A 15,771-nucleotide genomic window follows, 5' to 3' on the forward strand; every position below is an offset into this window, starting at 1 on the left:
GTCTTGCACAGAAGGAGGCCCAGGAACCCAGAACCCCAGGCCAAGAGGCTGCCTCTAGCTTCTGTTCTGATTGGTCCCTGCCAGTGCCAGACTGTTAAATACTTTGACTCTCATCCCTGCTTTACAGCTAGTGATTATTTTAATCTTTGCTTTCTGTAACTTAATGCTGTTTAAAAGAAGACAATGTGAAACGTTAATATGTGCTATTTTCTTCCTTTAAAAACGTCTTTCTGTGGTCAAGACAGAGAGTACACTCCACGTCCTAGGATTGCTTCTTTCAGATGGTCCTATATTTTAAAAAAAAAAATTGCTCTAAGTTACCCCAAGAAGAAAAATTTATCTTGTCACAGGCATCTTTTAAGAGAACATAATTTGAGAAGACTTATTTCATGTAGGTCTTGTACCCTGATTCTGATTGTTTGACAGATCACAGGTGCATTTCTTCATTCCTAAGATTTGTACAGCCCTACAGCATTCTGTGCTGCCATTTAATAACTCCAACTGATGTGAGTTTTGGCGTGATGTTGTCAGCTTATCTGGCATGAAGTGAGTCTTGGGCTACAGGCAGACAATTTTGCTGTCACATGAAGTGTTTAAGGACACTAGTGCTAAGGATGTTGACAACTCTATCACATAGACTCTTTCTGTTGATTGGGTGATTTGCTTTTGTGACAGTGTTGTAAATGTTTATGCTTCTTCTGAATAACTGGGCACAAAGAGGTGTATCATGGATTCCATTTCCCTCTTATCCTAGGCTTCTAGTAGGCTGTGAGTCAAATTTGGGTTCCATTGTAGCCAGGCTGTAGAGTTTTGTAGAATTAAATACTAGTGTGATATCGCTTTCCTAGTATAATTTTCTCTTTCATTGTTTCATTCATATAATTACACATCAGGTACATAAACATAAATATATGACAGAGTATGCTATTTAATATTATGGCTAAACTGTGGCCCAATCATCGTGACACTAAATATTTAGGTAGTTATTACTTTCATTAAGTAAACAGATTAAATCTCACATAATTGTCATTCATATCTTTATTTCTTCAGTTTTGTTTTTGTTCTTATACTATTTCTTTGCCATATTTAGCCCTCTATCTGCTTACAGATCACACTCCTTTGCCAATAAATCAGGAGAGAAGCCTGATACTAAGGTGATTTATACATTTAAAATTTATTCTATTTCTCTGTTTTTATTCACTGGAGCTCAACAATATAGAAACTACATTCACTCAAGGAGTCAAACATTTGTCTTGTTCTCACTAACCCAATTGTGTCATCAATTTTCTGTTGTGCTGAGTTTGATTAAACTGTAAAAGCCAGCTTTCCCTCAGTTTCATCTCAAGCCACTTGAAATACACCTTCTATTTCAATGGACATGAATGACTTGAATGTCTAGAATCTTAAGATGAGCCTAATAGAATTCTGTCTCTAACTTTGGCCATCATTACAGTACATAGCAACTATGTGCTATTTCTGCCTTGCAAGTAACCCCTTTCTTTCCTCTGTTAAAAGTAACCATATTTCCTCTAGGGGACATATCCCATACAGTTTGGTTAGAGCTGCTACTTCTATCTACACTTGGAAAATCAGCTATGTCATGATTCCATTCACAGTCATTTAAGGATGGGCAAGTGACCCAAGCTGGGCCTAAGCGAGCCTTTCCTGGAGCTTTCATGTTAAAGTCATTAAATAAAAAATTTTGTTCTATCCACTAATGAAGAAAAGGTGGCATGAAGTGAATCTTGGGCTGTAGACAGAGGTTTTGCACTCAGACGAAGATAGCCTATGGCACAGGTAGAAAGAGATTTGGTACCTTAATGACATTGTTTTTGAGCCCTTGCCTTCAGCTACATCTGGAATCAGCATCATTGATCAACTCTTCAGTTATGTGAGGCCAATAAAATATCATTTTTAAGCCAAACTGAACAGTTTCTGTCTTCTACAACTAACAATCCTAACCACTGTATACTGTATTAGGTGATAATAAAGATAGAGACCAAGCATCACTGGAATACAAATGAGAAGGTAACTGAGCTTGAAGGGGCCAAGGAGGACTGCTCAGAGGATGTAGCGGATGAATTCAATCTTTTAAAAAATGAGTTTTCAAAGACAGGAAGTCGGTTGAACAGATCAAGCAGATCAAACAATGCTTAAAAACCTGGGATCGTGAGAGAGCACAGCACATCAGATTCTAGAATCCAGAACATGTGGCAGGTAGGTGCAGACTGCGGGTTGTACTCAGGAAGCAGAAGCCGAGATGGAGTTTTGCATACCAAATATTTAGTAGCCATCAATATATGTAGATGAAAGGAGTCAAACTTAGGATAGCATAGAGGAGAAGAGATGAACCACAAAGCTTTGGCCACCTCCATGGACAGTTTGGGGTTGAAAAGATAAGGCTTTTAAACTTCCCACTGCAATCAGTTATTGGAGGAGAGCCCTATGGAAAGTTACATCTCCAGGCAAGAGTGTTCTCTGCAGCTGGGGTAAATCCTGAGGCAGCTAACAGCTCCCTCAACAAGGTGTTCAACAGACCCTTGTACGATTGGGTGTCTAGGTAATACATTTCTGTGTCTTTCAAAGGAGCAGAGGGATGAATTTAAAAAAATAAAGAGAGAACATTTCTCTTCGTAAGGAAACTCTAATGTTATGCTATGAATTTTGGTCTTTATCCTGTAGGTATCAGAAATCTACTGAAAGGGTTCAGTTGGGGAGTGCAAAGATTCTATGTTCTTTTTAGAGAAGGACTTCTGAAATTTATTCATTTAGTCACTGAAATTTATTCATTTAGTCATCTTCCATAGCCAGGCATCATTCTACATAGTCAAGATGTACTGCTGAAAACAAACAAACAAAAATCTTCATTCTCATGAAGTTCATACTTTAGAAAAGGCAGATGGGCAATAAATAATAAACATGATATATCAGTAAATTATGGACTACATTAGGAGACTTAGTGCATGGAAAAAACAGAGTAAGGAAAGAGGGATGAGAAGTGCTGGGGATAGAGTTTCAGATTTATGATTTAAAATAGGATGATATATACAGAAGTGGTGAGCCATAGACATCTAAGGGAGCAAGCCAGGCAGGAAAGGACAGCCAGTAAAACAGCCCTCAAGCAAATGCTTGTCCAGAAGTACTGAAGACAAAGGTCAGAAGTCATCTCCAGAAAAGTGTGAAAGTGAGTGGAATAGACCAATGCTTCTCCTATTTTTTTCCCACCTTTTATACTCCTCTCCTCCCAGAATGAGTTTTTGCTTGCTTAGAGCAAGCTAACCCCCATTAAGAATGAGTGAACTAAAGAAATGTAGCATTACTGGCACGTAGTTGACATTGTCTTCTTCACGTGGTGCCTACAGCCACTTCTCTTCGGGCACAATGACAACTCTTTTTTTTTTTTTAAGATTTTATTTATTTATTTGAGAGAGAGAGACAGTGAGAGAGAGCATGAGCTAGGAGAAGGTCAGAGGGAAAAGCAGACTCCCCATGGAGCTGGGAGCCCGATGTGGGACTCGATCCCGGGATTCCGGGATCATGACCTGAGCCGAAGGCAGTCGTCCAACCAACTGAGCCACCCAGGCGTCCCTACAATGACAATTCTTAAAGGAAAAACTGACTGCAGCAGTTGCAGAAGAATAGGCAACCATCCCAAACAACAAGGTCACTGTAGTGGGTGCTGGGCAAGCTGGTATGGCAGGTGACATCAGCATTCTGGTAAAGTTTCTGGCTGATGAACTTGCCCTTGTGGATGTTTTGGAAGATAAACTCAAAGGTGAAATGATGGGATATGCAACATGGGAGAGCTTGTTTCTTCAGACACCTAAAACTGTGGCAGATGAAGATTATTCTATGACTGCCAACTCTAAGATTGTGGCGATGACTGCAGGAATCCAGCAGCAGGAAGGAGAGAACCAGCTCAATCTGGTGCAGAGGAATGTTAATGTCTTCAAATTCATTATTCCTCAGACAGTCAAGTACAGTACTGGTTGTATCATAATTGTGGTTTCCAACCCAGTGGATATTCTCACATGTTACCTGGAAACTAAGTGGACTTAGTGACTGGAAGCCCTATGTGATTGGAAGTGAGCATAGCCTGGGTTCTGCTAGATTTCACTATTTTATGGCTGAAAAAATTGGCTTTCTTCCTCGCAGTTGCCATGGTTGGATTTTGGGAGAATATGGCAACTCAAAGGTGGCTGTGTAGAGTGGAATGAATGTGGCAGGTGTTTCTCCAGGAATTGAACCTAGAAATGGGAACAGATAATGACAGTGAAAACTGGAAGGAAATGCATAAAATGATGGTTGAAAGTGTATACGAGGGGCGCCTGGGTGGCTCAGTGGGTTAAGCCGCTGCCTTCGGCTCAGGTCATGATCTCAGGGTCCTGGGATCGAGCCCCGCATCGGGCTCTCTGCTCAGCAGGGAGCCTGCTTCCCCGTCTCTCTCTCTCTCTCTGCCTGCCTCTCTGTCTACTGGTGATCTCTCTCTGTCAAATAAATGAATAAAATCTTAAAAAAAAAAAAAGAAAGTGTATACAATGTCATCAAGCTAAAAGGATATACCACCTGGGCTACTGGATTAAGTGTGGCTGATCTCATTAAAGCCATGTTAAAAAATCTATCCAGGATTCATCCAGTGTCAACAATGGTGAAGGGAATCCATGGCATGGAGAAAGAAGTCTTCCTGAGCCTTCCATGAATCCTGGATGCTCAAGGATTAACCAGTGTTCTCAGCCAGAAGCTAAAGGATGCTGAGGTTCCTCAGCTCAAGAAAAGTGCAGATACCTTATGAAACATACAGAAAGACCTAAAAGACCTGTGACTTCTGGCTTCTGGGCTGTAATATTTAAAACTGCAATGTGATTAACGGTGAGCCTTTAGTTTTTTATCCATATACATGGATCAGTTTGTTTTTATCTTCCTAAATATATGAATCTGAGCTCACAGAATCAAAGCCCATACTTGGTTTAACGCTTGCAATATGAGCCCTTGAACAAATGAAATTAACTATCATAGTGCGCTTCGGAAAAAAAAAAAAGAAGAAGAAGAAAAGAAAGAAAGAAAAAAATATAGTATTATTGCCAGGAGGCAGCATGTATGAATGTTCTCGCTGTCATTAGATTCATGATCATGAATCCAAAGGATAACCATTCCGGATGGCTGTATGTTTTTCCCACCCATATCCGGCTATGTGGGTCAAAGCACGGAGTAAGCAGAGGTTCTATTTAACCCATGCTGCACCAAATGAGAACAACAAACCTGATAGGAGCAAAAGAATTAAAGCACTAGTCAAGGAAGGGATTATAATGCCTAGCCCTGGAATGCAAAGTGGATGAGCTAGAAGAAAGAATGTCAGGGAGATGAAAAGCAATGGAAAGGTGTTTAAATCGATGAATTGAAGTGCTGGTGAATGAAAGGATATTTACGGTTTTGTTTCTAGAAGGGTTGAGAGAAAAGTAGAAGCTGGTCATCTGAGGATAGAATACATGAAAATGAATGTAAGGAAAGTTTACAGAACTGATAATATCAAGGTATGGAGCGTTACTACAGGGCTAAGTAGCAGAGGGAGGGACAGGTCAAGGGTCTCTCTGACGTCAACCCAGAGAGTGGAGGGAGAGGAGACCTCATTACTTCAGGATGAAGGTGAAGTCCAGGCTCCCCATATTGTCTCTACTTGCCCAAGGGTTGGGACTTGTTAGTGTCCTGTGACGATGAGAGTTCTGCTCCCTGCTAAGCTTTTTAGGACACCACCCCCATTGCAGGAGGAGATCAGCCTTTTAGGACACCACCCCCATAGTTCCGCGACTTTCCTTACAGCCTGGTAAATGTGGAAGTCTAAATTCCCCACTTGGCCTTTGACGATCTGTGTGGAGGTAAGATCTGTGATCTAGGTTAGAATAGAGCAGTTATAGAATAAAAATATTCTGTCTTTCCAGGCTGCCAAATTTCTGGCTCTTTGGTTAGTGACAGAAGGCTTTGTTTGGTGTTTTGTTGTTGTTGTTTTGCCTTTTTTCTTCTCGCAGAGGCGTTATGATGCTTGTGGTCACTGAGAGAGTTCAGAGTTTTTAATGACCAAACTGGATGATACCAAGAGTTTCTTTAGAATCTAAAGGGAGAAAAGTAAGGGTAGATGTGGCCCTTTGAGAATTAGAGATATCTGCAATAATGATCAGTTCCTAGTGTCAAGATTTGGTCAAAACTCACCCTCAGATATCAGTACTGGGGCAAACTATGTGCCAGAATAACCTGGTTGAAAATGAAACATGTGGCATCCTGGCCTCCCATAAGGTGTTTGGGAAAGACTGTCCATCAGTGTGATTGGAGAAATACTTCCTACACCCTTAATCAGGTACAAGTGGATGCAACTATTTTTTGAAATTTTCTGGAACTCTGTGAAGCTCACCAGTGTCCAGGTCTATTAAACTCCAAAGGAATGGGGAAAAGGATAGAGCAGACCAACAACTCCAGGGTTTGCTTTCAGAGCAGCCTTGTAACAGAGCTAAAATGGCAGCAACGTCTAGAAGTTAAAGTAGGATGGTTGAATTTAAGCCATAAATCTGTTACGCAGACTAACAATCTGGTTACATTAAAGCATTCATGGCCTAACAGCAATTGTTTTCATTCAAAAGAGGATATAATGTGGAATTAATTATATGCTAATCACTTAAGTACAACAAATCATTTCCCTCAGAACGGACACTTCACTCACATTAAGACAGACAACTGATTTTTCCCAGATCCATACCACTTTCTCCTTGCAGTACACACCACTGTCTATTAACTGGTTGAGACCTTCCACCCTTACCATCATCTGCCACTGGATGTGAGCTGCCCCAGGCCCATGCAACTCTCTTCAGGTAAAGTAAACCCCCAAAGAGCTGACAGCTAGGTCAGTAAGTCCTTCCCTGAATGGGATCTGCAAAGTGTATCTATCTCCATGTTCACCAGAAACAGGGTATCAATAAAGGCTGATTGAATGAATGAAACTAGTAAAGCATCAAATAATTCCATGACAGGGCAAGCAAAATAACTGGCTTTGTTTCAGCTCTTGTTGAATTTTCAGGAAGAAGTTACTATGATTCTGTAAAATAGACATTTTCCTCAGTTGGATTATTTTTATCTTCCATTAGCCAATTCACAATGCTTAATGCGCACTTTGGTAGTATGTAAAGACCTACAGGAAACACAAAGAGAAATAGAGAGTGTGGTTCCTTCGTTCAACCATATTAAAATCTTATTTTCTAGACTATATCCAGCCTGTATAAACATATCATAGAAAATTAGAATTTGGCGGTCCAAAAATCTTAGAACAGAGATATCACCAAACTGAAGTAGGATACCTTGATCTTACCACTAAGGCAATGGAGTCCAGAAATACAAAGTAACATATAAAAACACCATGGTTTTGATTCATCTCTCTCTTTGAGTTGGGTATCAAAAAAAGAAATTTATGATTTCTAATTTTATAAGGTAAAGTAAAACAGGAAACATATCTAACAGAACATGAAATGATATCCTTATATTATTAAACTGATTTTCAGTGGTCAAACAGATTGGAATTCAGATCCCTTCATTCTCCATGGTTACATATTTTTATCTTCATGTAACTTTATTCCCCACTGTTACATAGTGACTTTGAAGTATTAATGTTGATTTTTTTTTTGTTCAATTGCCTCTGTACATTTCAGTTAATGTACATTGCTATGTAAAAATCTTTAGTCACTATGATTTATGTGAACAGGACAGCAACTCACTTATCCAGAGACTCCTTGGTGAAGACAAATAAAATAAAATAACAAAAACAGCATCTGGAAAACTGGATTCTTGCTTCCAAATCTTTCAGGAGCTGGGTTACCCTGAACAAGATCCATCATTCTTTCAATTTCCTGTTTGGCTAAAGGAACATTAAAACTCCTATGAAGCCACACTTTATCTTTGCTTTTGTTGTCTATGCTTTTGGTGTCATATGCAAGAAAACATTGCCAAGGCCAGTATCAAGAAAATTTTTCCCTGTTTTTTTCTAGGAATTTTACAGTTCAGGTCTTATGATTAACTCTTTAATCTATTTTGGGTTTTGGGTTTGGTTTTTTTTTATTATTATTATGTTCAGTTAGCTATTATATAGTACATCATTAGTTTTTGATGTAGGGTTCAATGATTCATTAGTTACATATAACACCCAGTGCTCCTCACAACATGTAATCCATTTTGAGTTGATTTTTGTGTTGTGTAAGATAAGGGTCCAATTTCATTATTTTGCATGTAAATACCCAGTTTTCCTAACATCATTTGTTGGAGAGACTATCCTTGCCGAAGACCAGTTTGCTATACACACGTGGATTTATTTGGGAATACTCTGTTCCATCAGTCTGTATGTCTTTTTACCAGTACCATACTGTTTTGATTACTATAGTTTTAACATGTGCTTTGAAATTGGGAAATATGGGGGCACCTGGGTGGCTCAGTAGGTTAAAGCCTCTGCCTTCGGCTCAGGTCATGATCCCAGGGTCCTGGGATCAAGCCCCGCATCAGGCTCTCTGCTCCTCAGGGAGCCTGCTTCCTCCTCTGTCCCTCTGCCTACCTCTCTGCTTACTTGTGATCTCTGTCAAATAAATAAATAAAAATTTTTAAAAGAAAAAAATAAATGAGGAAATATGCCCAGTTTCTTTTGTATACCAATTTTACCTCAAAACAACCTGTTAAAAACTCCTATGAAGTGTGACTTTTTTAAACTCTAAGAGATATTTGAAGGGCTCATTTACAACATGGTTTAAACTTGTTCTGTGTGCTTCTATAGGAAAGAGACCAGATCAAAGTTACAGGAAGGCTGGTGTCAGCTCACTAAGGAAGAATTTTCTAATATATAAAATTGTCCATTAGATCTGTTTGCCTCAGACAGAATTGCCTCCCTATCGCTTCAAGATTCAATGGGCTGAATATCTGCTACATTTTTGAGAATGTTCTTGTATATACAGGAATGTTGGATTAGAGAATCTCAAACTTTAAATCTAAGTATGCACAATTCTTTGGAAAATAAATAGACCCCTCTGTAGAACGACTTACACTGCCTACTCCTTAGCTGGTAAATGCTTTCCAAGTTATTAATTCAATGTTGGAGTCTGTCATCTTTGTTATTATCTATAATAGGATACTCTCTCCTAGTAAGTCAATTTGGGGAACTTCTAAGCCTCTGAGGGACTCCCATAGTATGGGGCAGATATTAGCAGAGAAACACCAAGTTTTATTCAAATAATGATGAGGGTCTAGGGACCTCTAGCCTTTTCCTTATTATTGTCTTCTCCCTTGTCAAATGTGATAGTACATTCTCTGCTGATTATGTAAGATTTTGGCAGAGTGAAATAAATATTTTATAAGTAAAAAATGCTATATGAATATAAAATTATTATTCATCAACATTTAATGATATCCAAGCAAGTGTCATCTTTGACACCAGAGACTTCAGTCTGGCAAACATGAGAAAACTGATTCATCAATGGAGCTCTTTGACTTCTATATCAAGAGCCCCCATCTGAGAAAGCCTTAGCAAAAATAATTTTAAGGGGCTAGGAATGGAGTGAGATTTCATTAAACATTCTTTAAAGAAAGCCACATAAATTAAAATTAGGTACAAACTACTTAAATCCATTCAACGTAGAATGGTAGAGACAAAGATTCTATCGTATTATACATAGCAATCAGTTTCATTAAACACATTCAGCCCAGCCATCTGTTTTATTTACATGCTGGCAAATTACCAAACTATGGTTTTCACTTTTTTAGTCTATTATTTCATGTAAAATTCTGTTCTGGTTAGCAGGACTGGGATGGGGGAATGGGGCTTACACTTAACTCTCCACCAGATGCTCTGCAATATCTTATTTCCTCTTAAGAAGATGAGGAAGAAGAGTACAGGTACCAACAAAACAGTGTTTCAAGGATGACTTCTTCAAAAAATAACAGTGAAAGACACACCAGTCGTACTTAGATGTTGAGTGTACTTTGATTTAAAGTGCGCCATAAATCAAGGGTAACTCTATACTCATTTATCAGATTTCTAAGATTACTTCTGTCACCTTCAGTAAGAAAGAATTATTTAGACAATAATAATTAGACCCTCACTCTTCTGACTGGACCCTGGGGGGAAAATAAGAGAATGATGAAAAAACACTGGCATCTTCTTATGGATAAGAAGGATGGGGGGGAACAATTGCGGTGCTAAGGAAGCAAGAAGACATGAGAAGAAGAATGGTCTTCATACAGGCAGGCAGTGGAGATTGTGCTTGTTAAAATGTTTTAAAAACCCAACTTCAGCTTCATAACTTCCCAAATAAGAACAAGCCAAGCAGCATCACATGGAAAACTGCCAATGGTCAAGGGTTAGTCCTCGATGGGTCAGGAAGATCATGTCCTTCATCAGCCATACCCAGCCTAAGAGAAAGTACCTGAACAGTAAGGTTATCTAAAGGAGCAGCTGGAAAGCAGGAGGTGGATATAAGAAGACATTGGTAATTGGTATAATCATGTTTTCTCTGCTTTGTTCAGAACATCCAGCTTTTCCCTTTCTTTCTCTCCCACCTCTTTTTTTCCCCCTTCCTTCCTTCTCTCCCTCCTTCCTTTCTCTTTCTGCCTTTCTTTCCTTTTCTCCTTCCTTCCCTTTGTCCTTCACCTCCTCCTCCTCTTTCTTCTTTTTCTTCTTAAAATGTTACTGGATAGAGAGAGAGAGAGAGAGAGTAGAGACAAACTCATGAGCCTGTCCTTATTTTTTTAATTGGTGCATACGCTTTTCCTCAATACCTCCATTAAGAAACTTATCTACATAGTTTCCATGACATTCTATAAGGTTACCATTTTTAAATCTTGTGGAAAACCCTTATATATTATAATTTTGGCAACAATGCAACCATTTTTCTCCTGCTTTATCATGCTGACAGTTCCATAGAGAGGGCTTATTTTAAGGGAAATAGATCATTAGAGTAGGCTCAAATTATTCAGGTGACTCTGATTATTGAAAGATTTCCAAAACTGAAATTTATTTTTTCAGTTTGAATAATGGTACTAAGCAAACAACAATACACCAAAACGATTACTTAATGAAAATTATAATTTGGGTTGTCATCACTTTTTTTTTAAACTTCTAAGGACTCAACTATCTCAACTAGTTATTTTTGTGAAATGAATTTAAAAAGTGAGACTACAGGGACCTCCAGGTGGCAGAGTTGGTTAAATATGTCCACTCTTGATTTCAGCTCAGGTCAGGGTCTCAGGGTTGCTGGGTCAAGCCCAGGTCAGGGTCCATGCTGAGCTCAGAGTTTGCTGGAGTTTCTCTCTCCAACTCCCTCTGCCCTTCCCCATGCTCACTCGCTCACTCTCTCTAATAAATAAATCTTTAAAAAAAGTGAGACTACATATAGTTGCTGAGCTAGTCTGATTAATTGTTTGGCTGAATATAACAGACAATTAGTTAAAACAACAATTTTAGATTGTTAGTGCAGTATCAAAGGTGGAACAATACAAACAAGTCCCTACTTTTATTTTCTGCTTAATTATCAATGAAACTATTAAAATTAACTAAGTACATGAGCTAAGAAAGCCTACTAGAAATATAAAATGGTTAGATCAAAGAAGCCAAAAGAAAAATCAACAGGAAAAATAAATGTAATGTGGAAAAAATAAAATAAAAATTAGAATAGCAAAGAACAATGAAGAAAAAATGTTCACTAATAAAAAGTATTATTGCACAAGATAAAAAAGAAAACCACATAATCAATAAAAGTAACTGAAACAATACAGAAGGACAGAGAAATAAAATCTAAGAACATATACAGAGTAAGGCAAAAATAAACTAATAAGAGATTTTATTTATTTTGGGGAAGAAGTAATTCAAAGTAACATTCCAAAGTAAATAAGCAAGGATTGGGGGCATTCAAACGGATTCCCTTGGCCTGAAGCAGAAGCAGGTAGGGAGGGAGTTTTTCATTTGATTTCAAAAGTATCTTTAGGATCTCTCTCAAGTGATTCCTAGGAATGAAAGTCCCCAGCAGGTAGCTCTATCAAAGACAATAAACCTATTCTTCCAGCTCATGAATTTGAACTTGAAGATGTATTTTTACCTAAAAACAAGACAATCTCCGGTTGGTATGGATTCTCCAGAATTGTGCAAGAGGCCCATCTAGAAAGACAGTTGGGACTATTTTTCTCACCAAACTAGTAGATTCCCTGTTGCTTGCTTCAAAATAAATGCCCGAGAAATAATTTTTATAGAACCTCAAATCATCCACATTACAAAATGTACTGTAGCACACTGAACCCCCAACAGCCCAAATTTTTTGGACTCTCATTCTTAAAAAACCAAAGACACAGCCCTATTCCTTACCCAGGAATTCCTTATCAACAATTTCCTGTGTGCATTTTGAAAACCACACAGTAAAAATGGCTACAACTACTCTTATTTTGGGGATTCATACTATACAGTATTTCCCTACGACTATAGTTGACTTCGTTATATGCTAATTATAATTGATTATGAAACATTACAATAACATAACAGACATACAACAAAATCATTTACGGTGATTGACTTCACTGCCCCTATTTAGTAATTTCCTATTATCCTGGTAAGCCAGTTATTTCTGGATGATCACATTGAGAAGACAGTATTTCCACAGAGATCTGTTCTTTGTTTATAAAAATAAAGAAACACCTTCTTTATTTTCAACAGGACAAGATACTTTCTATTTAGACAGTACTCTTTTCCCTCTTACATCATCAGAACGCAAATCTTGATGAAACATGTTAGAAGGGACATTAAAGGGAGTTGTCGAAGCATACAATCCAGTTTGTTTGAACTCAGGAATTACTTGGGGATAAGGAGGAGCCAGGGACTGGGTAGATGGGGAAGGAGGCCTTCACTCTCCACTGTTTACATTTTTGGTCTTGACATCAATATATATTAACTTTGTTAATTAAATATTTCAAATGACTTAAATTTAATCAAATAGCTTATTTTAAAATACCTGAGATTTGGGACACTTGGCTGGCTCAGTGGAACATACAACTCTGGATCCTGGGGTTGTAAGTTTCAGCCCCACATTGGGTGTGGAAATAACTTAAAAATTTTTTTTAATCTTAAAAAAAATAACCAGAGATTTTCTTTGAATTTTCTGAATTGTAGTAACAAAGAGATAGCTAAGGTGACAATAGCTAGGACACATCTGCCATCTCTTTGTGTCCCACTGGAAAAAGGGTTCAGTGTCCCATTGGGAAGGCCACCCAACAGGTTCTAAGAAAGCTTCATGGGAGTAACTAGCTATTTGGCTTAATGTAAATCAACATCAAAGAATTTATTGCTGGACAGAACCCAACCTGTTTGGAAATTTGTTTTTGTTCTTATTTGCAAATCATTTTATTTGCCAGCATTTCTTTTTTTTTTTAGTATTTTATTTATTTATTCGATAGAGAGAGATCACAAATTGGCAGAGAGGCAGGCAGAGAGAAAGGAGGAAGCAGGCTCCCCACTGAGCAGAGAGCCCGATGTGGGGCTCGATCCCAGGACCCTGGGATCATGACCTGAGCTGAAGGCAGAGGCTTAACCCACTGAACCACCCAGGTGCCCCACCAGCATTTCTTTTCATTAATTGTTACTCGCCTATTTTTTAACTGTCTTCTGACGTCAACCATCGGAAGTATATCAATTCTAATTCCCAATTTATAGAGAGAGCTGACACTGATACCTAAAAATATTTGGCTATACTGAGAGGATAAGTTGAAACCAATTGTAGGGATGTAATGGAGATGTTAATATTTTTGTTCCCCAGTAGTTTCTTAGAGATAATGCAAAACCCATTAAAAACACATATCTTTAAAAAGAAGCTTTTACTAACATAGGTTTTGTTTTCATCCCATTTCTAAAACAGGAAGGACCCGGTAAGCATTGAGCTACATCATTTTTCCCCTTTCCTACTACTGGTTTGTTTTGCTTCCCTCTGTCAGGTCTCCCATATGAGTTTATCTACAATTACCACTGAGCTAAAAATAATGTTTCCTAAATTGCCATAATCAGTAATGCCCTTTTATGATGAATTCAGTGACTCCTTGAGTAAAACACCACTTGGCTTAAATATTTGTCACAGAATATTTTAAAAGTGCAATTTTTCTTGATAATGACTGTAGGTTGGCGTTCAGGTAAGGCCTACAATTCTAACAGAATGTTTAGAAAACAACATGGCAGTTTACTTTTTAAATTGTGCTATACTATGTGAGCCTCCTTTTTATAATTTTGACTCTATGGAAAGACAGAGTGCATGTTAAATAGAAGTCAGAGAAAATTTCAGTGCCCTTGTCTGGGAACCTAAGTCCCCTCTTTCCAGATCTTCTGCTCCTTCAAGTACCTGTAGGACACTATGGAAAATTGCAAATAATATTTTCAGGAAAAATGTTTCCTGTAAGTCTGTTTTCTAGGGGCTTTATTATCTAAGAAGAGAAAAAGTCATAGCCTTTTCAGTTCTGGAATATCCTTTTCACATTATGTAGTCCAAATGTCCCATTTTACAGAATTCATGAGCTTCACAGGCATGAATGGACTTGACTGGAGGCAGTTAGCAGAGCCACAAGAAGCAGATAGCAAAGGCCTGAGTGCAGCTCAGTGCTCTTCTGGTCCACATTTTCTTTTTTCTTTTTTTTTTTTTTTTAATTTTATTTATTTACTTGACAGAGAGAGATCACAAGTAGGCAGAGAGGCAGGCAGAGAGAGAGGGGGAAGCAGGCTCCCCGCTGAGCAGAGAGCCAATGCAGGGCTCGATCCCAGGACCCTGAGAACATGACCTAGGCCAAAGGCAGACGCTTAACCCACTGAGCCACCCAGGCGCCCCTTGGTTCACATTTTCTATCCTCTGCTCCCTTCCGCCCCCAGCAGCCTGCTCTGTAATGAGGTAGGTAGGAGCCTGCAACTCAGAATCCTCTACAGAAGAGAATGGCCCTGATTCCCAACAATCCCAGAGAGAGAGCATATTCTAGCATATCCAGCAAGCAACCCACACTGGAGCCACGGTCTCTCCGTGGCCTCTCATCTGAGCCCCAGTGACTCCTGCTCCTCGTATCGAAAGCAGACAGGATGAGATCAGTAACCTTTCCGATTATGAGGGGGTGAATTCTTGGTAGAGCAGTGAATGAGATCACTGGGGAGGAAGCAAAGGAGAGGAAAGTCTGGTTCTGGTGACAGACAGCCTCTAAACAACATTCAGAATAATTTCCTCCTAAGTAAGAAGAACGCACTCCCCAGAAGCAGGTGAAAATGCAATTTTGGAGCAGTTGAGAACAGTTCTGTCTCTGACATGTTTTCGTTCCAAAAGAACCAGGGCATCTGTTGGCTTATTTACAGGAGCGCATGATTGCCGTGAGGAGACGCGAGGGCTGGCAGAAGCCCGGTGATGGGAGGTGGCGTCTCTCCCCAAGGCAGCTGTAAGGGAAAACCATTAAGAGGCTTTGAAAAGGGCAAGAAAATCAGAACGGATTGGGCTGGGAAATGAAGTCACTGGAACTGTGGCGTAAAAGTCAGGAAGGAGAGAAGAGGGCTAAGGCACAAGAAATGAGAGAGCTCTTTCTGGCTTAGAAAATCTCTTCTATTTTTCCAAATGACTAAGCGATGCCTGAAATTGACCTCGAGGTTTGTATCTCTCGTTAATCTAATTCAGGAGGAATGTCTTCCCAGTGACATGTCTACTGGATCTGATCTCTTACCGTTTCCCAGTGTGTTCCATTCCAGTGACCCTCTTC

The 15,771-nt window shown here is 39.0% G+C and overlaps 1 pseudogene; it reads left to right on the top strand.

Annotated features, from left to right (window-relative positions):
* Positions 1-3,609: 3,609 nt before the first annotated feature.
* Positions 3,610-4,822, top strand: LOC125086023 (L-lactate dehydrogenase B chain-like; annotated as a pseudogene).
* The last annotated feature ends 10,949 nt before the right edge of the window (positions 4,823-15,771 follow it).

The sequence above is a fragment of the Lutra lutra genome, chromosome 15 (genome assembly GCF_902655055.1).
Source record: "Lutra lutra chromosome 15, mLutLut1.2, whole genome shotgun sequence".
Classification (NCBI taxonomy): Eukaryota; Metazoa; Chordata; class Mammalia; order Carnivora; family Mustelidae; genus Lutra; species Lutra lutra.